General features: G+C 43.4%; 1 protein-coding gene across 1 annotated transcript in view; it reads left to right on the top strand.

Annotated features, from left to right (window-relative positions):
• Nucleotides 1–5,116: 5,116 nt before the first annotated feature.
• Nucleotides 5,117–26,672, top strand: part of TYMP (thymidine phosphorylase) — a 56,099-nt gene continuing 34,543 nt past the window's right edge. The window contains exon 1 of the mRNA XM_030217127.1: nucleotides 5,117–5,206. The gene's annotated coding sequence lies outside the window, so the exon portion shown is untranslated. The remainder of the gene's footprint in view (nucleotides 5,207–26,672) is intronic.

Below are 26,672 nucleotides of genomic sequence, written 5' to 3'. Positions count from 1 at the left end.
TCTCCAGTACATGCAAATTTATCTCATGTGCATTTGTTATGGTAATCTTGAAAACTTCACAGGCTAAGTGTGACTCCAGGAGAGGGTTAAGAAGCATTGGCATAAGATATTATTTTTCTTGCATTAGATACTGTTTCGGTTGCGTAAGATATGGATTTTGAGTTTAGATTTATTATTCATCTTTTCCAAATCTAACCTCAGAGCGAGATTAGATCTGAACATATTGAGGTACAGTGGTGGAAATAAGTATTTGATCCCTTGCTGATTTTGTAAGTTTGCCCACTGACAAAGACATGAACAGCCCATAATTGAAGGGTAGGTTATTGGTAACAGTGAGAGATAGCACATCACAAATTAAATCCGGAAAATCACATTGTGGAAAGTATATGAATTTATTTGTATTCTGCAGAGGGAAATAAGTATTTAATCCCTCTGGCAAACAAGACCTAATACTTGGTGGCAAAACCCTTGTTGGCAAGCACAGCGGTCAGACGTCTTCTGTAGTTGATGATGAGGTTTGCACACGTCAGGAGGAATTTTGGTCCACTCCTCTTTGCAGATCATCTCTAAATCATTAAGAGTTCTGGGCTGTCGCTTGGCAACTCGCAGCTTCAGCTCCCTCCATAAGTTTTCAATGGGATTAAGGTCTGGTGACTGGCTAGGCCACTCCATGACCCTAATGTGCTTCTTCCTGAGCCACTCCTTTGTTGCCTTGGCTGTATGTTTTGGGTCATTGTCGTGCTGGAAGACCCAGTCACGACCCATTTTTAAGGCCCTGGCGGAGGGAAGGAGGTTGTCACTCAGAATTGTATGGTACATGGCCCCATCCATTCTCCCATTGATGCGGTGAAGTAGTCCTGTGCCCTTAGCAGAGAAACACCCCCAAAACATAACATTTCCACCTCCATGCTTGACAGTGGGGACGGTGTTCTTTGGGTCATAGGCAGCATTTCTCTTCCTCCAAACACGGCGAGTTGAGTTCATGCCAAAGAGCTCAATTTTTGTCTCATCTGACCACAGCACCTTCTCCCAATCACTCTCGGCATCATCCAGGTGTTCACTGGCAAACTTCAGACGGGCCGTCACATGTGCCTTCCGGAGCAGGGGGACCTTGCGGGCACTGCAGGATTGCAATCCGTTATGTCGTAATGTGTTACCAATGGTTTTCGTGGTGACAGTGGTCCCAGCTGCCTTGAGATCATTGACAAGTTCCCCCCTTGTAGTTGTAGGCTGATTTCTAACCTTCCTCATGATCAAGGATACCCCACGAGGTGAGATTTTGCGTGGAGCCCCAGATCTTTGTCGATTGACAGTCATTTTGTACTTCTTCCATTTTCTTACTATGGCACCAACAGTTGTCTCCTTCTCACCCAGCGTCTTACTGATGGTTTTGTAGCCCATTCCAGCCTTGTGCAGGTGTATGATCTTGTCCCTGACATCCTTAGACAGCTCCTTGCTCTTGGCCATTTTGTAGAGGTTAGAGTCTGACTGATTCACTGAGTCTGTGGACAGGTGTCTTTCATACAGGTGACCATTGCCGACAGCTGTCTGTCATGCAGGTAACGAGTTGATTTGGAGCATCTGCCTGGTCTGTAGGGGCCAGATCTCTTACTGGTTGGTGGGGGATCAAATACTTATTTCCCTCTGCAGAATGCAAATAAATTCATATACTTTCCACAATGTGATTTTCCGGATTTAATTTGTGATGTGCTATCTCTCACTGTTACCAATAACCTACCCTTCAATTATGGGCTGCTCATGTCTTTGTCAGTGGGCAAACTTACAAAATCAGCAAGGGATCACAAATACTTATTTCCACCACTGTATAAGAGTTATTTCCATGCCCAAATTAACTCACAGTCTGTTCTGTACCTGAGACAAAAAAGGGTGAAGTGACTTGCCCAAGCAAGCAGAATTTTAAATCCTGCCTTTCCTGGTCCTTGGCCCACTTCTCAAAGCATTAATCACCAGACGATGCCTGAGATGCCATCCAAAAAGTTTTCTTGACTTACTCTAACACCTTAAAACATTTATTAATCATGGGACTGGCCTGGTGGTGGTAGATTTGGGTTTGATTTCTGGATCCAGTTTCTGCTGCTTGGGCTGGTCAGGGCTGGTGATGTTGTGGAGGCAGTGTTCATAGCTATGGATGGTGGGGGGGGAGAGAAGAGTAGGCAGGGAGAGAGGCTCACACATTTCACAAAATGCATACGTACCAAGCTCCAGAGAGAGCGACAGTCTGTGGCTCCTGGCCCAGGGCTGTCATTACAGTGGCTGGGCCAGGTGAGGGGTTATTAAATAGGCAGCTATGAATGAAATCTCCAGTGCCATTTCCTTATTTGAGGCTAGTCCCAGCTAAGCTAGAAACACAAAGACCAGAAGCAAACAGCGAGGTCAAGAGCAAAGCATTAGGGATGCACTTTTAATGATTTAATTACATGATTAACGCATTAAAGAACTCTCTTTCTAAGCTGCACTAAGAAATGGGCTTAGTGTGCCCTCACACGAGTCACTAAGTTTATTTCTTGCATGACCATGAAAAAGCCTTTTTTTCGCATTTGTGACCATGTGCTAATTAATATGGGATCCCTTACAGCCTCCTACTTACAAAGCGGTAAGGGCTCCTGCATTAACCAGATAGCATCCCCTAGTGTGCATGTGCTAACTGGTTACCTCTTCCATGCCCATTCTCTGCCCCTGACATGCCCCTCAAAAAATGTACAAAAATATTAATACTGCACATGCAAATGCCAAAAGTAACATAGGACTCTTTAGCACATCCTGAGTTAAGCCCATTTTTGCTGTGTTGGAAAAAACGTTTGTGCCTAATGCAGCTTAGTAAAAGGGTCCCCAAAATGTTAATGTACGCTAACGGCCCCAATCATGAGATTCCTCTCCCTGCTGCCCACCCGCTTGCTCATGAGTCTGGTCCGCTGCCTCCCTGTTTTCACCACCCCTTTGTCTCTCCCTCCCAACCATCCAGCATTGCCCCTTCTCTCTCCTTCCCCTGTCATCCAGCATTGCCCTGTCTCCCTCCACCCACTGGCTCACTCACTTGCTCACCAACTCCAAAACCAGGCCTGCTGCTTCCCTGGGTCTGTACAGCACGGTGGCAGCAACATAAATAGAAGGCAGGTGCAGAGCCATTGCCCTTTGCTTGCCACTGCTTTTTCTGCTGGTCACGCCCCTCTGAAACAGGAAGTTACATCAGAGAGGGTATGACCGGAAGAGTCAGCCATCTTTTTGCTGTTGCTGCTGCCATCAATGTTCAGACCTGGGGAAGCAACGAGTGAGGGGGAGAGGAAAGGAGCAAACACTTTACTTTTACTTTATTTTACTTTACACAGATCTTGTATCCCACAATTATCACAAATGTAGAGAATGAACCAAGTGAACCAGAAAATACATAATAATCATTAATTAATGGTTATACTTTATTTTACTTTACACAGATCTTGTATCCCACAATTACCACAAATAGTTCTATGCAGGTCACAAATGTAAAGAATGAACCAAGTGAACCAGAAAATACATAATAATCATTAATTAATGGTTATAATAATTCATTGCAACTAAAAATTCTGAATGGACAGCCAATTCAAGATGCTAATCTAAAAAATGTCTTAAACAAAAAAAAAAAGTCTTACGTGACTTTTAAAAAGCAGAAAATCAAAATCAGTTGAAGTTCATGAGGTAGTGAATTCCATAATGTTACTGCTTGGTAAGAAATAGATGCAGACAAAAACTTCCTGTATCTAACTCTGTTTGCAGGAGGACAGTATAAATGTAGATGTCTTTGCAATCGCTCCAGTTTGTAAATATAAGAAACATTATCCGCGTTTACCAAGTAAAATGGAACCTCACCATGTAATATTCTAAAGACCGCAATCCCTAGTCTGAACCGTACTCGAGCCTCAACCTGTGCAGTTCAAACAGATATGGGGGTTTCGAGTCAAACCTGCCCAAAGAAAAGAATCAACCTGGCTGCTGTGTTTTGTATTATCTAGATGTGGCAATGCTGGAGGTTGGGGGGGAGGTGCGGAGGGAGAGAGATACGGGGCAATGCTGGATAGGAGGTGGAGAGAGAAAGAGAGAGGCCAACACTGGATTGTGGTGGGGGGTGAGGAAGTGATGAGGTGTTGATACAGGATGGTGGAGGGTGAGACAGACAGAAGGACAATGTTGGAAGGTGAAGAGGATGAGAGTGTTGGGGTGATGCTGGATAAGGGGATGGAGAGACAGGGTGACACTGTCCAGAATCCAGAACGTACCTGGTTTGCTATTAAGCCTTGTATGTCCTCATATATTGATATATCAATAAACAATTGTTGAATTGAGCACAGGCTAGTGTTTTTTTATTTACAGCTCTACAATGGTGTACCAGAAATTAAAGCCGTCTGTTGGGCTAGTCTATGTGATTAATTGTGCAATTAAATTTTTTAATTACAATTGAGTGATTAAAATATTTAATTGATGTGTGGTCCTAGTTTCTCCTATTGGATAATTCATATCACTGGTTGCTGTAAGGAGCCAGAAGTAAAATCTCTGACATAGGAACAGAGTCCCTGACACTGGGACAGAGGGATTTCACACTGCTGTACAGAGCTAGACAACTGAACTCCTTAGCATAGAGACAGAAACAGACGTTTAAGGTCCCAAGTAAAGAGCTGAAGGAGCTGACCACCAAGCACAGGGACAGAGGAGCTTCAAGCCACTGGGCAGAGCTGGAAGACCTGACTACCTGGCACAGGGACAAAGAGGCTCCAGGCCATTGCGCAGAGCTGGAGGCACAAAATACTTCGCACAAGGGACAGAGGAGCTTGAGGCTGCTGGGCAGAGCTGGAGGTGAAACCAGGGGCAAAACTGGAGGAGCTGACTGGGTGACACAGGAGGAGTTTCAGGCCACTGTGCAGAGCTGGAGGAACTGACCACTTGGCATAGGGACAGAGGAGTTTCTGAACACAGGAGGAAAAACTCTTTGGCACAGGGACAGAGCTGGAGGAGCTGATGCATTGGCAGGCACAGAGGAGTTTAAAGTCACTGTTAAAAGCTGGAGGAGCTAACTGGGAGCAGAGGCACAGAGAGGAGCTTCAGGTCAGCTGGAGGAGCTAACTGGGAGCACAGGCGCAGAGAGGAGCTTCAGGTCAGCTTCAGGCAACTGTTAAAAGCTGCAGGAACAGGCTGCCAGTCCAGGAACAGAGCAGAGGTATGCAGAATCTTCTGACTGGTTTATTTTCTGTCAAGTTTTATGACTGGTTCATGAGCTTTAGTGGTTCAGAGACTGGAATACAAGGTCAAGTTTTAGCTTGGCTCAAATCTGTTTCAAGTTACTACTTTAACTTCTATCTCTGCTTTATATTCATTAGACTATGAAGTATCTCAGAGCTCAGACTTCATCCTACTATTGTTTAATATCTATTTCTGTCCCTTGATCACACTCACAACCACCACAGGAGTGGAACAAACACGTTTACCATGATCAGTTTTCAATAGATAATCTATTTCAGATGACTGGTTTCATTTTTCATTTAAGTAGAGGAGTGTGGTAGCCGTGTTAGTCCACTCTTAAGGTTATCAATAGAAATCAAACAAAATAAAACATGGAAAAGAAAATAAGATGATACCTTTTTTATTGGACATTACTTAATACATTTCTTGATTAGCTTTCGAAGGTTGCCCTTCTTCCTCAGATCGGAAATAAGCAAATGTGCTAGCTGACAGTGTATGTAAGTGAAAACATTCAAGCATTACTATGACAGTCTGACAGGGTGGGAGGATAGGGGTGGGTCGGAGGTATGCATGGGGACATCAAAGCATATCATTGATATTCTAACAGGATGGGTGTGGATAGGTGAGGGGTGGGGTGATCAACAGAGACATACAGCTTTATGGTTTATAATGGACTAGGAACCTCAGATCCTTGTTAAGTCCTTTCTGTTGGGTGTCATAACAAGAACTTAACAAGGATCTGAGGTTCCTAGCCCATTATAAACCATAAAGCTGTATGTCTCTGTTGATCACCCCACCCCTCACCTATCCACACCCATCCTGTTAGAATATCAATGTTATGCTTTGATGTCCCCATGCATACCTCCTACCCACCCCCATCCTCCCACCCTGTCAGACTGTCATAGTAATGCTTGAATGTTTTCACTTATATACCCTGTCAGCTAGCACATTTGCTTATTTCCGATCTGACGAAGAAGGGCAACCTTCGAAAGCTAATCAAGAAATGTATTAAGTTATGTCCAATAAAAAAGGTATCATCTTATTTTCTTTTCCATGTTTTATTTTGTTTGATTTCTATTTTTCATTTAAAATTATGTGACCTTGCATAGATCTCGCTTGCCCTCCTTTGTAACATATTTTCATTTTACATTTTATTTTGACTTGCTTTTTTTTATATATTTGATTTTTTTTTTTGAACTGTTTATCCCTCAGTTTAATTTTAAAATTCAGTGTTCAAGTTTTTCTTCTTTTTTTTTTTTATATATATACAAATAACAACATGTGAGCATCAAAAGTGTATTTAATGTAGACTCCTGAAGAAGGCACTTTCTATGCCAAAACATGGTTGTTGAGTCAACTTTTATTAAAAAGTTTTTGATCCATATTCAGCATCTTTGGTCTGGTTTTTGAAGAGATTTGGTGTCAGTGCGTATTACTTATGGAGATGACATATTACTTGTATTTTACACTACATCTCACAATCCTGATTTAACTCCTCTCTACCGCTGTTGAGATGCTGATAGCGCATCGCTAACTTCCCATCAATTAGTGTTTTATCCAGCTAAAGTAATTGCTTACTAGATCTCTTACCTGCTTATAATCGAACGAGAAAAACGCCCAAGTTCCGACCTAAATCGGGAGATGGACATTTATCTCACAAAAACGAATAAAGCGGTATAATCGAAAGCCGATTTTTGGACGTTTTCAACTGCACTCCGTCGCGGATGCGGACAAAGTTGATGGGGGCGTGTCAGAGGTGTGGCGAAGGCGGAACTGGGGCGTGGTTATCTGCCGAACAAAGATGGGCGCATTTCACCGATAATGGGAAAAAAGTATGCGTTTTTAGCTAGAATTTAGGACACTTTTCCTGGACCCTGTTTTTTCACGAATAAGGCCCCAAAAAGTGCCCTAAATGACCAGATGACCACTGGAGGGAATCGGGGATGACCTCCCCTGACTCCCCCAGTGGTCACTAACCCCCTCCCACCACAAAAAAATGATGTTTCACAACTTTTTATTTTCACCCTCAAATGTCATATCCAGCTCCCTGGCAGCAGTATGCAGGTCACTGGAGCAGTTGTTAGGGGGTGCAGTGGACTTCAGGCAGGTGGACCCAGGCCCATCCCCCCTACCTGTTACAATTGTGCTGCTTAATGCTTATTAGTCGTCCAACCCCCCCCCCAAACCCACTGTACCCACATGTAGGTGCCCCCCTTCACCCCTTAGAGCTATAGTAATGGTGTAGACTTGTGGGCAGTGGGTTTTGAGAGGGATTTGGGGGGCTCAACACACAAGGGAAGGGTGCTATGCACCTGGGAGCTCTTTTACCTGTTTTTTTGGTTTGTAAAAGTGCCCCCTAGGGTGCCCGGTTGATGTCCTGGCATGTGAGGGGGACCAGTGCACTACGAATCCTGGCCCCTCCCACGAATAAATGTCTTGGAGTTATTCATTTTTGAGCTGGGCGCTTTCATTTTCCATTATCGCTGAAAAACAAAAACGCCCAGCTCACAAATTGTCGAATAAAACATGAACGTCTATTTTTTTTCGTGAAGGGGTGGACGGTTCGGTCCACCCCTTCACGGACCCGTTCTCGGAGATAAACGCCCATGGAGATAGGCGTTTTCGTTCAATTATGCCCCTCTTAGTCATTCAGCAACTGAACCCATTTTATTTCATTGTCCAGTTAACAGTTGAGTCTTCCAAATATCTAGGTGTGGTCATTGTTAATCAGCTATCCTTTTCTTCTCAGGTTTCTACTGTAATTAGGAAGGGTTTTATTTGTTTATATGTCAACGTCAGTCAGTACACACTTGTTTTGATGACACATTTAGACTACTGTAACACAATTTATGCAGCTATTTCTCAAGCAAATTTGAAAGACTCCAGGCTCTTCAGAATGCTGTAATTTGTTTTTAATGCCAGGCAAGAAAATATGAACAGACAACTCCACTCTTATCAAAAACATTGATTGCCAGTGCATTACTCAATTCAGTTTAAGATTTTGATCCTTATTTTTAGGACATTTTGTTATGGCTCTCCTTCATATCTTGTTTCTTTGAGAATACTTATATACACCAAACCACCCTCTTCCCTTCTCCATCTCAACCGTATCTTGAATCTACACATCATTCCTCCTTTTTTTGCCTTTCTCCAGCCTTATGGAATTCATTGTCTAACTGTGTTTGAACTTCAGAGTTGATATGTTGTAACCGGGTCACCCTTCTAGGACCCAGCCAGGGCTGACCCAGCTCAGCTTCCTTCCAAGTACCACGTGGGTGGAAAGCTTTACTCCACGGTCCGGCACTCATGCAACACTCTCAGGTTCCAGCCCTCTTTGTAAATGATCATCACCCTCTGTTCTCCTCCTAACATGACAAACACACAGCAACTCCAATGCTTCTCATAATTAAGAATTCTATTTGGCTTAAGCTTTAGTCACACAATTCCTAACCTTCATTGTGCACTTGGCCCTTTAACACAGTCCAGAATATCTCTCCAAGAGGTCTTTAATGTGTGCTCAGTCTCTTAGGACACTGCTCCCACTACTTAGCCAATTATCAGTTGCAACAGCTTTGTAACATCAGAGCATTTCATCACAGACCCTGCTTGAACTCTTCAGCAACCTGCCAGGATTATTAGCTGCATAGCATCAAGACACTTAGCCAATTATCAGCTCCAACAGCCTTATAACATCAGGGCATTTAGTACCTTCCTGGTTTTGAGAGGCTCCTCCTGGCCCTCCTTCCTTGAGACCTTCTCTCCCAGGCACCAGGCATACCCCATCAAGCAGTAAACATTAGGCATCTGGCTTCCCCTCCTTTTCCCCTCCACTGGGAGAAAGGAATTTATGAGGTGATCAATAATCCTCCCCACCTCTTTAGGCCCTGCCCCCTTGGTTCCAGTTAGGTCTCAGTCTAGAACTCTCCTTCTCTACCTTTCCCTCCCCCACTTTGATAGCTCCACCTGGTGGCCTCCATAGGGAAAAGCTGATCCTATGACATGAGCGCCCTCTAGCTATCCCTTCAGGGTATAACCCAGATATTCCCTTGGAGCTCCCTCTACTGGCTCTATCATGGCATTTTCCCAGTTTCTTATAGGAGCGCCCTCTGGCGGCTTCCTTGGGATAGAGCAAACCTGTGTTTATCACAATATGCTAAATTCAGGTCTTCTTTAAAGGCATATTTGTGATCCAAGATGGCGCCATAGAGGCAGGATGTACCTGCTGTTTCTCCACATCTACTATGCTTTGACTCATCAGAGCACTCTCCAGACCATTTGTATCATGCACAAGAGAAGGGGAAAAGTCTGGGAGCTTTCCTCAACTCCCGCAAATACTCCAGTCCTGAAACAGATAACACTTGATGGATTTGGAGTTCCAGCAGGACCCGTGCATACTTCCTCCCCCTCTATCAAAGCCAGGAGATAGAGTTGCTGTGGTTAGTCCTGCTTCCAGCGCCCTAGCAGCTGAAAGTACAGTTGTGTAAGGAAGGCACTTAGCATCAACTGAAGTATTGGACCCTGAATCAGAGGCATTATCTCAGGCTGCCAGGCATTTTGTTTCTTGCAAATGTTGTGAGTACTTTCCCTCAGGTTAAGAATCCTGCTATTCCTTTTTGTCCACTGGGTGGTTTTCTAAACCAGCCATTGTGACTTTGGAATCACTATGGGGCTTGGTATATGATGCGCACTCCTCTTTACAAATTATGACTGAAAAATATAGAAGATGTTAAGGTATTATCTGAGGTTGTCTTGCTCTAGACACAACCTTCTGCCCAGCAGTCCTCAAAGTTAGGTTTACTAGAGACAAAAATTCAAAAAATGTTGGGATCAGCTTCAGTTAAAGATAAGAACTTCATACACCACTGCATGGAATATTTAGAGAATCAAATTCACAGACATAACTTGAGACTGCTTAACTTTTCTAGGTCTCCTTTGATTACACCAGTGGATATGGTTAAATATTTATGGAGGTCCTAGGAATGTCAAATGATTCATTGCCCCCTACTACCCAAGCCCACTATGTATGAGGTTCGGGAAATCCTGCTAGTGAGACCTTGAGAGGCCAAATAGGGGTAATATACTACTACTACTACTACTACTACTACTTAACATTTCTAGAGCGCTACTAGGGTTACGCAGCGCTGTACAAATTAACAATAAGGACGGTCCCTGCTCGGAAGAGCTTACAAGCTAAAGGACGGAATGTCAAGTTGGGGTAGATAAGTTTTCTGAGAAGAGGTGTAGTGATTAGGTGCCGAAGGCGACATTGAAGAGGTGGGCTTTGAGCATTGATTTGAAGATGGGTAGGGAGGGGGCACGGCGTATGGGCTCAGGGAGTTTGTTCCAGGCATGGGGTGAGGCGAGACAGAAGGGACGGAGCCTGGAGTTGGAGGTGGTGGAGAAGAGTACTGAAAGGAGGGATTTGTCTTGAGAGCGGAGGTTACGGGTAGGGACGTAAGGGGAGATGAGGGTAGAGAGGTACGGAGGGGCCGCAGATCGAGTGCATTTGTAGGTGAGTAAGAGAAGCTTGAACTGTATGCGGTATCTGATTGGGAGCCAGTGAAGTGACTTGAGGAGAGGGGTGATATGAGTATATCGGTTAAGGCGGAAGATAAGACGTGCGGCAGAGTTCTGGATGGACTGAAGGGGGAGTAGATGGCTACGTGGGAGGCCGGTCAGGAGTAGGTTGCAGTAGTCAAGGCGAGAGGTAATGAGAGAGTGGATGAGAGTTCGGGTGGTGTGCTCGGAGAGGAAGGGGCGAATTTTGCTAATGTTATAGAGGAAGAAGTGACAGGTCTTGGCTATCTGCTGGATATGCACAGAGAAGGAGAGGGAGGAGTCGAAGATGACACCGAGGTTGCGGGCAGATGAGACGGGGACGATGAGGGTGTTATCAACTGAGATAGAGAGTGAAGGGAGAGGGGAAGTGGGTTTGGGTGGGAAAACAATAAGTTCAGTCTTAGACATATTCAGTTTCAGGTGGTGGTTGGACATCCAGGCAGCAATGTCGGATAAGCAGGCCGAGACTTTGGCCTGGGTATCCGCAGTGATTTCTGGTGTGGAGAGATAAAGCTGGGTGTCGTCAGTATAAAGATGATAGTGGAAACCATGAGAAGAGATCAGGGAGCCTAAGGAAGAGGCGTAGATTGAAAAAAGAAGGGGCCCAAGGACAGATCCCTGAGGAACTCCAACAGAGAGTTTGACATCCTTTCTTGAGTTTTCCTTAGAAATTATTACTCACAGAATACTTTGGTGGTTTCTCTTGCTTTGGAACCAGACCACAATGCTGTTTTGAAACTGTCCTTTAGACACGCTGCTTTTGGGATCTATAGTTCATATTTTTCCAGATTTGGCAAGAGAGACACAGAAGAGACACAAGGCTTTCCTGGCCTTTCAGCCTAGGGTACAAGCTTTGTGCTTAAATTTCCTTGTTTATGCTATATAATTTTTCAAAGTAAACAATTTCAATTTTTTGATCCCAAATAGCTGGAGGAATTTCACTTGGTGAAAGAGGAAGTAAATATCATTGTATAGTTCTATATGCACTCCGTAAGGGCAGGCTGGGGAGGATCTTTCAGGTGACAATATGTCATTGATGTTTTCTTTATGTTATTATTTTTCCCATTTCTTGGATCTATTTGTTCTTCTCTTGTGGTTTATTTATTTAGATTTTGCTCACACCTTTTTCAGTAGTAGCTCAAGGTGAGTTACATTCAGGTACTCTGGATATTTCTCTGTCCCAGGAGGGCTCACAATCTAAGTTTGTACCTGAGGCAATGAAGGGTTAAGCGACTTGCCCAAGATCACAAGGAGCAGCAGTGGGATTTTGAACCGGCCACCTCTGGATTGCAAGACAGGTGCTCTAACCACTAGTCCACTCCTCCAATTAATGTTAATTGGTATATATTATCTTTTCCTTTTTATTTTTTGTATTGTAATTTCCTATTTCTTGTTTATCTCGCTGTGTTGAGATATATAATTGAAAACTTTAATAAATATAAATAATAAAGGCATATTGCCTTCAGGGATTTGGGTTTGGATCTCATTTCATAATGGTTTATGGTATATTTGTACTTGCTATACCGACATACCTAACTGGCAGATCACAGCAGTTTACAATTAAAATATGCAACACAAAAAGGAACTACAGAATCATTAGACAGGAAAGATATGCTAAGATAATGTTCAAGCACCTTTCTAACCTAATTTGCCACTTTCTTTAAACTAATCTCTTTGTCACGAAACACCTAGCCACCCGCCTGGGGTTACCTCATGGCCACTTAGGGGATCTACTTTCTGCTCAGTGTGCTGCTGCGGCTAAGAAAGCGAATAGAATGTTGGGTATTATTAGGAAAGGTATGGAAAACAGGTGTGAGGATGTTATAATGCCGTTGTATCGCTCCATGGTGCGACCGCACCTTGAGTATTGTGTTCAATTCTGGTCGTCGCATCTCAAGAAAGATATAGTAGAATTGGAAAAGGTGCAGCGAAGGGCGACTAAAATGATAGCGGGGATGGGACGACTTCCCTATGAAGAAAGACTAAGGAGGCTAGGGCTATTCAGCTTGGAGAAGAGACGGCTGAGGGGAGACATGATAGAGGTATATAAAATAATGAGTGGAGTGGATGTGAAGCGTCTGTTCACGCTTTCCAAAAATACTAGGACTAGGGGGCATGCGATGAAACTACAGTGTAGTAAATTTAAAACAAATCGGAGAAAATTTTTCTTCACCCAACGTGTAATTAAACTCTGGAATTCGTTGCCGGAGAAAGTGGTGAAGGCGGTTAGCTTAGCAGAGTTTAAAAAGGGGTTGGACGGTTTCCTAAAGGACAAGTCCATAAACCGCTACTAAACGGACTTGGAAAAATCCAAAATTCCAGAAATAACATGTATAGAATGTTTGTACGTTTGGGAAGCTTGCCAGGTGCCCTTGGCCTGGATTGGCCGCTGTCGTGGACAGGATGCTGGGCTCGATGGACCCTTGGTCTTTTCCCAGTATGGCATTACTTATGTACTTATGTACCCTAGCACAGCTCAGGTCCGCTTGCACCTGCCGCTGGTACTTTACACTAGCACCCTCCTCCCACCAACTGAGTCACCACTGCTTCTAGGCGAGTCTCCCAATCTCAAATTATCCCCTGTGATTTCTAGTTTACTGGAGGCCACACTCCCAGTGGTTCCACAGTTCCCAGAAAGCATTCACACACCTGACATGCAAATCACCAGGATTCTTTATCAGTCCAGACACGCAGAACGAACAAACAAATGTGTTTATTCTCAGAACTTGGAACAGTGGACCAAAAAAATGTGCAAATAGCAAAAAGTAACAAGTAACTGAAAAATGGATCAATTAGAAAACTAACTAAACTTTTGCATACTTCCTAAAAGTACCTGGGGAGAGCAGGACATATATAGCTGTTCACCAGTTATCAAATATAACTGTTTTTCACAGGGCTTCAGCAAAAGGTCTCTCTCTCTCTCTCTCTCTCTCTCTCTCTCTCTCTCTCTCTCTCTCTCTCTCTCTCTCTCTCAGGAACAAATCACAGGGTAAGGTGGAACAGTCAGACCAATAAGAGCCATGTTTTCAATAAAAATTTGAAAGCTTTAAAAGATTGTACAGCAATCTCTAATCTCTGTTGGTTTGGAGTGTGAGATTTGCTGTGTCTCAAGGTGCAACTGATGGTTCCTTTCCTTTTAAAATGGATTTCTGTTTCCTTCCTTCGTGTTTTTATTGTTATTTTTAAATTGTAAACTGTTTCGACCTTCTGTCAGAAGAATGCGATATATCAAATTTTAAATACGTGATAAATGACTAATAACAAAAGAAGAGAAATTTGAAATCCCATAGGTCTGCAAACACATTTTCAAGGGGAAACCTCTTGTGGAGTTTCCCCTGAAAATGAAAGTGGGAAGAAAGTCTGTAGCTTCTACCACTTCCCATGAGTCAGACAAAGAATGAAAGACAGACGAGTCAGAGCCAGAAAGAAAGAGAATAAGGGAGAATGAGTCCGTTTGGAGCAAGAGAGAGAGAGACAAAGACGACAATGCCCCTATAATCAATATAAAAGCTTGAGTTACATACTGTAGTTCCAAAAACAAAAGAGCATATTTACAAGTTCTTGAGCAAGTCACCATTCATAGTTTTACTTTTGATCTTTATCTCTCTCTCTCTCTGTCTGATGCTTACTCCTTCCTCCCCATGGACTCATTGTGGTCTTTGTCTCTCTTTGTGTGATGCTTAATCTCTGTTGCTCCTGATGGACTCATTGTCCCTTTCTCGCTGGCTCTCCTAGGCTGACTCAGCTGCTTGGGGAGGCTAAGGTGGCACAGGGTTAGGGTGAATGTGTAGGATGGGGATACACCTCTTTGACACTGCTTTTGACCCCTAACCACTACTCACTTGCCCTTTACTCCACCTCTTTTATTCCCTTACCTCTTAATTTTTCTGTCTGTTTACCTGTCTTATCTAGATTGTGAGCTCTTTGAGCAGGGACTGTCTTTATAGGTATGGTGTACAGCGCTGCGTATGCCTTGTAGTGCTATAGAAGTGTTAAGTAGTAGTAGTAGTAATGTAGAAGCCTGCCCTTGCAGATCAGCAACGCGGCCGCGCAGGCTTCTGTTTCTGTGAGTCTGACGTCCTGCACGTACGTGCAGGACGTCAGACTCACAGAAACAGAAGCCTGCGCGGCCGCGTTGCTGATCTGCAAGGGCAGGCTTCTACATGGAATGTTGCTAGTGGAGGAGTAGCCTAGTGGTTAGTGCAGTGGAACATGGAATGTTCCTACTATTTGAGATTCTACATGGAATGTTGCTATTCCACTAGCAACATTCCATATTTAGATTGTGAGCTCTTTGAGCAGGGACTGTCTTTTCGTGTATGGTGTACAGCGCTGCATATGCCTTGTAGCGCTATAGAAGTGATAAGTAGTAGTAGTGGTATGGGGCACAGCAGAGTGAAGCAAATTAAAATCCTTGGTGTGCTGGGGAAACGACCTATGTCAGCAGCAAAGGGACAGTGGGGCATTTGGAACATAGCAAGAAAGGAGTCCTTTACTGTGTGGCTCTTTTGCAGTTGTACTAGCTGACCTCCCCCCCCCCCCCCCCCCCCCCCCCCAGTACCTCTGTTACTGATGGTAATATTCACACTGAATACACCCCAGTAATTATCAGCTAAAAGAAATATCAAAATAATACCCTTAATCAGAACGATATTTGCATTTTTCTGGCTGACCAAAACTAGGGTTTTAGGTTTCGATTGAAACCTCACCTGTGGCAGAAATTTGCCACTCAGTTTAGCTAAAAATGAAGCTAAAACTGCCCCAACCTGGCCTGGCCCCCAATGGGAACAGCCCCCCCTCCTCATCCCTCCCTGCCAAAGAGAAGTAGGCCCCCCCTCCTAGACACACATGTAGGGCCCCATAGACCCATCTATAGGGCCCCCCTGAGCCTACCATATCATTTGTAGTGTAATGGCTATCCACAATCTCCAGTCACTGCAACCCACACTGGCTTTGTGGTCAAAATGGTTGCTGGGACCAACTGCTGCTGAAAGTCCTGGCAGCCATTTTGACTGAGAAGCCAGAGTAAACAGGAATGACTGGGGATCGCTGCTGTCCTGGCTAACCATTACACCACCAATGAAACAGTAGTGCAGCGGGAGGCGTGCTCCTTCTGTTTAAGGGGAGAGAAGGTACTTCTTCTGTTGGGGGGGGAGCAGAGAGGCAGTGGGGCTGCACAGCACAGTTTTGGTTTCAGCCGAAAATGCACCAGCATTTTTAGCCAAAACCAAATACCAATTTCAGGCTGGTTTTGGTTTGATTTCTTTATAGCAAAGAAAGACCACCTGGATAAATACACCCTATGCTGTCTATTAAAATGTTTTATTGTCCATTGCGTTGACATTGCAATGTTACCAGTCTGTAGTTTCCAGCTTCTTCTCTGTCACCACTTTTGTGAATAGGGACCACATCCACTCTTCTCCAATCCCTTCAAACTTCCCCATCTCTAAGGATTTAAAAATAAATCCTTAAGAGGACCCACCAGAACCTCTCTGCGCTCCCTCAATAGCCTGGGATAGATCTCATTCAGCCCCATGACTTTGTCCACTTTCAGTTTTTCAAGTTGTTCATAAACACTTTTTTCCACGAACGACGCAATATCCACCCCATTCCCATATATGCCATTGTCAGCCAACTAACATAGTAACATAGTAGATGACGGCAGAAAAAGACCTGCACGGTCCATCCAGTCTGCCCAACAAGACAACTCATGTGTGCTACTTTTGTGTATACCCTACTTTGATTTGTACCTGTGCTCTTCAGGGCACAGACCATATAAGTCTGCCCAGCACTATCCCCGCCTCCCACCACCGGCTCTGGCACAGACCGTATAAGTCTGCCCAGCGCTATCCCTGCCTCCCAACCTCCAGTCCCGCCTCCCACCACTGGCTCTGGCACAGACCGTATAAGTCTGCCCCGCACTATCCCTGCCTCCCAACCTCCAGCCCCGCCTCCCACTACCGGCTCTGTCCTTTTCCAGGATTTTCTTCCCTAAACACAGGAGTATTTATTCACCATATCTGCTTTTTCCTCATCACTCTCCACATAATGGTTCTCAGCATCTTTCAGTCTAACACTTCCATTTCTAGCCTTCCTCTTTTCCCCAACATACCTGAAAAAAGTCGTGTCGCCTGTTTTTATATCTGTAGCTATGTTTCCTTCTGCCTGTGCTTTTGCCAGCTTTATTTCTCTCTTCATTTCTTTCCGTTTTATCCCGTAATCTTTTCTGTGTCCCTCTTTTTGCGTTCTTTTGCCTTTAATTTTTCAGCCACTAGTTTGGAGAACTATATTGGTTTTCTTTTCCTCTCACTTTTATTTACTTTCCTTACCTAAAGATCTGTTGTGATTTATTTTTTTATTCATGCAGTGTTTAAAGATGCAATCACAAGATAACATTTGCATTAAGTAATACAGCCAAATCCATTGTAGGAAAGAAAATGAAAGAATGAAGAAAAACAAACCACAAAGATGGCTCAGTAAGACCACAATCTATTGTAATATTTATATCTCCTTTTAACTTGGACAACTGTCTCCACTTCTCTTATGTCATAGTGATGTGGAGGAGGCATTTTCGATATGACATCTAAGTCCGACTTTGCACGTTTTGCACAACCAAAATCTGAAAAGGAAAGAAGGTAATTTTTGAAAAAGAAAAAGGTTGTCTTTTTTTTTTTTTTTTTTTCAAATACTGTTTCAAACAAGGTTTGGTGCTTTGGATGGGATCTTTTGGGTCCATTTTTGAAAAAAAAAAAAAAATCCAAGTGAAAAATCAAGCCATTAAGATATAGGGGGAGACAGCATTTTTAGTAGACTGGTCCCCCTGACATCCTAGGAAAGCAATAGGCCACCCTAGGGGGCACTGCAGTTAGGGTTACCATACGTCCGGATTTCCCCGGACATGTCCTCTTTTTGAGGGTATGTCCGGGGCGTCCGGCGGATTTTGCCCCCGCCCACGTTTGTCCGGATTTCTGGACAAACGTGGGCGCGGGTGCGGGCAGGCGCGTGCGTGCGGTGGGCGGGCGATCGGCGCCGTGGGTCTGGTGACCTAGTCTCCCGTCCCCTCCCCTTCCTTACCATGTTCCCTGGTGGTCTAGTGACGTCTTCGGGGCAGGAAAGAGCCCCCTCTTTCCTGCCCGGAGCGCTGCCTCCCCTGTCTATCATCCTTCTCGGTCTGGCTGGGGATTCAAAATGGCCGCCGAGAGTTGAACTCTCGCGAGGCCGCTTCAACTCTCGGTGGCCATTTTGAATCCCCAGCCATACCGAGGAGGATGCAGCAGGCAAGGGCAGGCAGCGCTCCGGACAGGAAAGAGGGGGCTCTTTCCTGCTCCGAAGAGAAGACGCTACTAGACCACCAGGGCTAGACAGTAAGTGAGGGGGGGGTATGTGATGGGGGGGAGGGGACTATGTGACGGGGGGGGGGGGGAATAGGGGCGGAACCCGGACCTGAAGGGGGCGTGGCAGGGGCGGGGCATGAGGCGTGGCGGGGTAGGGGGCGTGACATGTGTCCTCTTTTTCAGAGGACACAAAATGGTAACCCTAACTGCAGTGCACTTCATAAAATGGTCCCAAGTACACATCTGACCATTGCTCCCTTACTTTGTCTGCTGAGCCCCCCCAAAACCCACTACCTCCAAATGTACACCACTACCATAGCCCTTACGGATGAAGGGGACACTTATTTGTGAGTACAGTGAGTTTTGGAGGGCTTGCAGTTTCCTCCACAATTGTAACAGGTAGGGAGAGGTAGGAGGCTGTGTCCACCTGTCTGCAGTGCACTGCACCCACTACTAGACTAGTCCAGGGACCTGCATGCTATTCTGATGGACCTGAGTATAACATCTGAGGGTGACACAGAAGCGGGCAAGAAATGTTTTGCATCACATTTTGGGGGGTGGGAGGGAGTTAATGACCACTAGAGGAGTAAGAGGAGATCATCCCTGATTCCTTCCAGTGGTCATTTTGTTGGATTATTTGTAGTAAATAATTAGCAGATTTTAGTACACACAGCTTCAGCTTTAGAAATGTTAATTTCTTTCTTCATCTCTCTCTCATTCACCCCTGAATAATTCACTGCTGAGTCACTTTAAAGTTGAAGTAACAAAACATCTGTTTACTCACAGTTTGTAGTTAGATTATAATCAGACAGGCTTATATATACATATTACTATACATTTGTATTATCAGCTCCTTCCATGTGCTTAGATGGTAATGGATGCTCACACCACCATAGATCCTCTCAGGTTAGGAGAGATCATGAGCTCCATGTGCTCCATGTGCTGTGTCTGCTGCATCTGACCCCCACAGGAAGTTGCATAGCTGTGTGACCTCTCTAAGTAATTCACATCAGAGGTCACAGAGTAATCACAGAGAAATAATAGGTGACAGGCAATGCATGTAAAATACAATTACATTCCAACAAACCCCTTCTCATGCATAACTGTCATGCAATTATTTATTCATACAAAGTCCAAGCTTTATACGCAGATTCACAAAATGTTCTCTGGGTAACGGTTTGGTCATGATGTCAGCTGTCATCTCACTGGTGTGACAATAGTGTAGACTGATGACCCCTTCTTTCGCCAACTCTCGCACGTTGTGGTATTTCGTTGCGATGTGCTTGGTGCGTGACTGAACCTTGTCATTCTGTGACAGTCGGATGCAGCTCTGATTATCTTCCATTATCTGGATTGGTCTCTGTTCAGCTATTCCAAAATCCAGCATAAGTTTTTCAATCCACATCAGTTCTCTGCACGCTTCCGATACGGCCACATATTCAGCTTCTGTAGAAGACAAACTCACAATACTTTGTTTATGACTGGCCCATGAAATTTGTACATTTCCATACATAAACACATATCCACTTGTGGATTTATAATTAGAATGATCCCCTGCCCAATCTGAATCACAGTAACATATTATTTTTGGATTACTATTGGCTGAAATCTTTAATTTACAATCAATGGTACCCTTTAAATACCTTACCATCCTTTTAACTGCAGTCCAATCTGATTTGGTAGGTGAGCTGACCCTTCTGCTCAAAATTCCTACTGCATTTGCTATATCAGCCCTGTATGTGGTAGCTAGATATAAAAGCTTACCTATGGCTGATCTATATTGGATGTTATCTGGTAAAGGTTCTCTTACTGTTTCATCCTTCAGAAAATCAGTGATCATGGGAGTGCTTACAACTTGGGCATCTTGCATACCTAAACTTTCAATAAGCTCATTTATTTTCTGCTTCTGGCTTAGAAGATAAGAACCATCATTTTGTTTCTCAATTTCTATACCAAGATAGTATGACACATTACCAAGTTCTTTTATCTCAACATTGTGGTTTAAACACTTTACAATGTCCTTGTACTCTTGCTCACTTTTGCTTGCAATGAGCAGATCATCAACAAAAGCTAAAATGTATGCATATTGTCCATTTGTGCACCTAGTGTACAAACATTTATCTGCTTCACCTTGCTTAAATCCTAAATTTGTCAATATTTCATGCAATTTTTCATTCCAACATTTTGCACTTTGCTTTAATCCATAAAGACCTTTGTTTAATTTACACACTAGCTGTCTTTGTTTTGTATTTATGAAACCTGTTGGTTGTTCCATGTACAAGTCTTCAGTTATATCTCCGTGAAGAAACGCTGTTTTCACATCAATGTGTTTGACTTGCATGCCTTTTGAGACTGCAATGCTCAGAAGTGTTCTGATTGTCGTGTGTTTCACTACAGGTGCAAACACTTCATCAAAATCTTCTCCATATTTTTGAAGATATCCCTTTGCCACTAATCTGGCTTTATACCTTTCCACTTTTCCTTGTGCATTCCTTTTTAACTTGAATACCCATTTGCATCCTATAGCTTTCTTGCCAGGAGGTAATTTTGTAAGAATCCAAGTATTATTTTTATCCAATGCATCAATTTCTTCTTGTGCAGCTTTATGCCATTCAGCAGCTTCTTCTGCTGGCATTTTCTCAATCTCATCCCATGTTAAGGGCTCTTGAGCTTCTGCTGACTTTGTTAGGTAAGACAGTCTTGGGGGTGGAACACCTTTGTTTTCCCTGGATGAGCGTCTGACAACAGGTTGGTCTGACCTTTCCGCATCCTCTAAATCTGAGAGTCCTTCTCCAATTGATTCCCCTTCTCCAACTGTACTGTCTTCTTCAATGATCCTTTCTGTGTCTGTTTCCTCTGCCTGTTCCTCGTTAGATACAGGTGAGTTGCTTTCAGACATCTGCCTTGGTATGGCATTTATATACACTGGCATGTCTATTATGGTTCTAGTTTCATATTCTGGATGATAAGGCTCATCTGGGATAATCCAGCCTTTATCAACCCTTTTGTTTTCATCAAAATATGTAACATGTCTTATGCCAACAATGCCAGTTTTCAGATTCAAAATTCTATATCCTTTGTGTCCTGGAGTATAGCCAACTAAAATGCCCCTTTCTGTTGTGGAATCCAGCTTATGCCTTCTTTGCTTTGGTATATGAGCATATGCTGTACTTCCAAATGTTCTTATGTGTGACAGGTTTGGCTTCCTACCATGCCATGTCTCATGTGGTGTGCGCTCAGCGCCTTTAGTTGGCATTCTGTTTTGTAGGTACACTGCTGTGAGAATGGCTTCCCCCCATAGTCTTTTAGGGAGATTGCTATCTGACAGCATACATCTGGTCATTTCCACAAGTGACCTAAATTTTCTCTCTGCAACAGAATTTTGCTCTGGTGTATAAGCTACTGTTGTGATATGTTGAATGCCTTCTTGTTCTAGAAATGTGCGCATGCTTTGTGAAATGAACTCACCACCATTGTCGGTCTGAAGAACCTTTGGTTTTCTTTCAAATTTATTGCTCACCATGGCTACGTATTTCTTCAGCATGTCTGTGACTTGACTTTTTTCTTTCAGCAAATAGGCCACACAGTATCTAGAGAAATCATCCAAGAATATTAGCACAAATCTGTTATTTCCCAATGATGGGATATTAAACGGTCCACATAAGTCACTGTGTATTAAGTCCAGTACTTTATTACTCCTATTTCCTGTGTATGCAGGAAATGAGGGTCTCACACCTTTTTGAGTAACACAGTCTATGCATTTCTCCATTTTACCAGCATCTGCACTTATCTGAATGCCGGTGGCCAGTTGCTTACTGTAAAGATCCTGGATCACCTTAGAATCACGATGTCCCAGGCGGCGGTGCCAGATTTCCAGACTACATTTACCATCATTCTTCCTTACTTGCGCCATATGTGAGGCTTCACCTGAAATGTTCAGCTTATAAACATCATTATGCATAAAAGCTTCAGCATACACTTCATCATTTTTAGAGATTGTGCACTTACTGTTTTCAAAATGAATCACAAATCCCTTCTTATCTAATGTAGATACACTAAGCATATTACAAACTGCTTGGGGAATATACAAGACATCACTTACAGGAATTTCTTTAACTTCATTAGACACTTTGCATTTTAAGAATCCAATACCTTTTGCTTGGATCTTAGCAGTCCCTGCGTTTGCAGTTTTAAGAATACCTTCCTCTGGACACATTTCCTGAAAGAAATTCTTACAATTGGTTAAATGGCATGTGCTCCCCGAATCCAAAATCCAAGTACTTTCATTTGAATTATTATTTACCATAGTCAAAGATTTTTCTGCCATTAGAAAGCCCTTGTGTTTATTTTTGTCCTTCATACATTTCCTGGTTTGAAAATTCTTTAGTTCCATTGGCTTAGGTGAGCTAGAGGGAGTGTTTTGTGTTTCCTTACACCATTTAGATACATGTCCCTCCTTTCCACATGAGTAGCAAATCAGCTTGCCCTTGGGTGGAGTTTTCCCATAGCTCCGCCTTCCTCTGTTCTTTGCCAAGAAATTTGTTTCATTTCTCTCTGACTTGCTTTGAGAACACATCTCCTCAGAATCATTTATTATGCATTCCTGCCTTAGTTTTGATGTTGCCTGTTCAAAAGATTGCCCTTCAATGGCCTCATTTACAGACCTAAAAACATCAAACTTCTTTGATAGTGAGGTAAAAAGAAATGCTCTTTTCAATGCATCACACATGGGAATTCCAGAAAGTTCTAGCTTTTGAAATGAAGACATAAGATGCATAATGTGATCATTACATTTACTTTTATCCCTTAATTTGGTTTCATTCAACTCTGCCAGCCAAATTGGTTGCTGCTTTGCATATGTAGTTGCATACATAGTTCTCAGTTTATATAAAATGTCCTTTGGTGTATCTTTTCCCTCCACTAATATGGCTTGTTTCTCTGAGAGAGCTTCCAAAAGCATGCACTTCACATAATAGTTTGCATTGTCCCATTCAGCCATATTTTCAGCTGTTCTGTCTTGATCTAAGCATATATTTAATCTTTTTGCTCGAAGGAGACATATGAATCTTAATTCCCACTGCCGATAATTAAACTCAGTTAATTTAGGCACCTTGAGAGAGTAGAACAATGGTGAATTTCTTCCCTCAGCCATTTTCTTAGCCTTCTGTCTGCTGTGTGGGGGGGAGAGAGAGACAGACTGAATCTTTCCTTTAAAACTTAAGAGAAAAATGTGGCCTTTTTTTTCTGCCTGGTAATATTTCTCTTCTTTTTCAATTCCTGAGCCCTGGGCCCATAACCCTTTTGTTGGATTATTTGTAGTAAATAATTAGCAGATTTTAGTACACACAGCTTCAGCTTTAGAAATGTTAATTTCTTTCTTCATCTCTCTCTCATTCACCCCTGAATAATTCACTGCTGAGTCACTTTAAAGTTGAAGTAACAAAACATCTGTTTACTCACAGTTTGCAGTTAGATTATAATCAGACAGGCTTATATATACATATTACTATACATTTGTCTTATCAGCTCCTTCCATGTGCTTAGATGGTAATGGATGCTCACACCACCATAGATCCTCTCAGGTTAGGAGAGATCATGAGCTCCATGTGCTCCATGTGCTGTGTCTGCTGCATCTGACCCCCACAGGAAGTTGCATAGCTGTGTGACCTCTCTAAGTAATTCACATCAGAGGTCACAGAGTAATCACAGAGAAATAATAGGTGACAGGCAATGCATGTAAAATACAATTACATTCCAACACATTTGGGGCACCTTTTTGTGCCTTATTTGTAATAAAAAAACAGGTCTAGCTCAAAACGTCTATGTTTTAGTCCTGGACGTTTTTGTTTTGTTCCATTATGGCTGAAAGAAGTCCAAGTCTTAGGAACGCCCAAGTTCCACCTTGACCACACCCCTGGCAAGCCCTCTTGAGATTTGGACGTCATTCTGACAGACTTCAGAGAAAGACATCCAAAAAGAGGTTTTGATAATACTGATTTGGACGTTTCTCTGAGATAACCGTCCAAATGCTGATTTATGTCACTTTTTGGACATCTATCTCTTTCAATATTGAGCCCAATAGTATCAAAGGTGGTAGCTAAATCCATAAATAAGGAAGCAGGGTAACAGTGATCTAATCCTCCTAATATAGGGGGGTCTTTTACTAAGGTGTGCTAACGTTTTTAGCTCGTGCTAAAATTAAGCTGGAGCTAAGTGCTGAGACGCACATAGGAATGTAACGGGTGTGTCAGCACTTAGAGCTAGCCGATTTTTAGTGTGAACTAAAAACGCTAGTGCCAGGGGCGTAGCCAGACAGCAGATTTTGGGTGGGCCTAGACAAGAAGTGGGTGGGCACAAGTATTCTCCCCCCTCCCCCACCAACTTAAAAAAATATCTCCGCTGGCAGGAAAACACTGCTCTTTACTTTGGCAGCCTGCTGCAGGCATGCGCTGAAAAGTGAGCATGCACAGTTGCCAGTATCGGCAGCTTAGGAAGCTCAGACTTCTGAAGTGGAAAGCAATGTTTTCAGCACCATCAGGAGGAGGGGTATTCAGCTGGCGGAGCTTGGGATCCCCACCAGCTACCACTAAATGTGTGCTGCTGTTGGGTGGGCCTGAGCCCTAAGTGGGTGGGCCCCGGCCCACCTGTGGCTACGCCACTGGCTAGTGCACCTTAGTAAAAGACCTCCATAGAGTCTAACAAGGAAGTTAACAAGATCTCAGTTCTGTGTTACACACAGAAGCCATGTTGCAATTCATCTAATATAACATGCATTTGCACAAATGTATCTAGTTGTGCTCCTACCATGTGTTCAATCAGTGTCCAAGAAAAGGGAGAGTTGAGATTAGATGGCAATCCATCATTAAACTAACTATCTTGTTAGCAATAAGCATGGCAAAGCCTGTTTCAATATGCTTAGCATCTCTCCTTCCCTCAGGTAGATTCAATGTCAGAGAATGTGGTAAAAACAGTTAGTTTAGCAGGGTTTGAAAAAGGTTTGGATTTGGATATCTTCCTAAAAGAAAAGTCCGTAAGCCATTATTAAGATGGATTTAGAAAAATCCACTGCTTAAATCTAGGATAAGCAGCGTAAAATGTATTGTACTGTTTTGGGGATCTTGCCAGGTACTTGTGACCTGGATTGGCCGCTGCTAGAAACAGGATACTGGGCTTGATGGACTTTTGGTCTGTCCTACTATGGCAATGCTTATGTTCTTATATAATTCCTTCAGGAAGGAAGCAGCTATTTTAACTAGAGGCTGTATTATCCTGTTCTGTGATAGGACAGTATCTACAATTATAAGCATCTGTCATAGTTGTCTCCTGCACTTGCTCAACAACAATCTATCACAGGTAATATTCTGATTATCTGACACAAGAGTCAAATTTTCTTTCTTGGTCTTACATTTGGCAAAAGGCATATCGTCATTTCTGTTACTAACCTTCGGCGCCTAACCGCTCGAGAAATATAAAATGCCCCAATCTATCCACCCTATCAGATTAACTGTTCACTCGTCCTCTAGATTGTTCACTTGTCTTTAGATTGTTCTCTTGTCTTTTAGATTGTAAGCTCTTTGAGCAGGGACTGTCCTTCTATGTTTAAATTGTACAGCGCTGCGTAACCCTAGTAGCGCTTTAGAAATGTTAGTTAGTAGTAGTAGTATATCGTCATTTCTGTTACTAATTGCTTCATTCAACAAATGTTGAACAATAGGAAATAACTCATCAGGCCTTGATATTATTGCCTTCTGTATTTTTTTTCAGAAAAATATTTCTTTCTTTGCAGAATCCATAGCAGTTCTATAATCTCTTATCCGGGGGGGGGGGGGGGGGGGGGGGGGGGGGGGAGGGGGGGATCTATATTTTCTGACCAAAAACAAATTACTTTGCTCTAGATCAGGGGTTCTCAACCCAGTCCTTGGGATGCACTTAGCCAGTCAGGTTCTCAGGATACCCACAAAGAATGTGCATGAGATAGATTTGAATGCGCTACCTCCGTTGTATGCAATTTTATCTCACGCATATTCATAGATACAAGACATATGAGGAGAGACTTGCGGACCTGAACATGTATACCCTGGAGGAAAGGAGGAACAGGGGTGATATGATACAGACGTTCAAATATTTGAAAGGTATTAATCCGCAAACGAACCTTTTCCAGAGATGGGAAGGCGGTAGAACGAGAGGGCATGAAATGAGATTAAAGGGGGACAGACTCAAGAAGAATGTCAGGAAGTATTTTTTCACGGAGAGGGTGGTGGATGCTTGGAATGCCCTCTCACGGGAGGTGGTGGAGATGAAAACGGTAACGGAATTCAAACATGCGTGGGATAAGCATAAAGGAATCCTGTGCAGAAGGAAGGGATCCTCAGGAGCTTAGCCTAGAATGGGTGGCAGAGCTGGTGGCTGGGAGGCGGGACTAGTGCTGGGCAGACTTATACGGTCTGTGCCGGGGCTGGTGGTTGGGCGGCGGGGATAGTGCTGAGCAGACTTATACGATCTGTGCCAGAGCTGGTGGTTGGGAGGCGGGGTTGGTGCTTGGGAGGCGAG

Source organism: Microcaecilia unicolor, chromosome 10 (genome assembly GCF_901765095.1).
Source record: "Microcaecilia unicolor chromosome 10, aMicUni1.1, whole genome shotgun sequence".
In the NCBI taxonomy this organism is placed as follows: domain Eukaryota; kingdom Metazoa; phylum Chordata; class Amphibia; order Gymnophiona; family Siphonopidae; genus Microcaecilia; species Microcaecilia unicolor.
The sequence above is the reverse complement of the archived record's forward strand: the minus strand, read 5'-3'. Positions and strand labels throughout refer to the sequence as shown.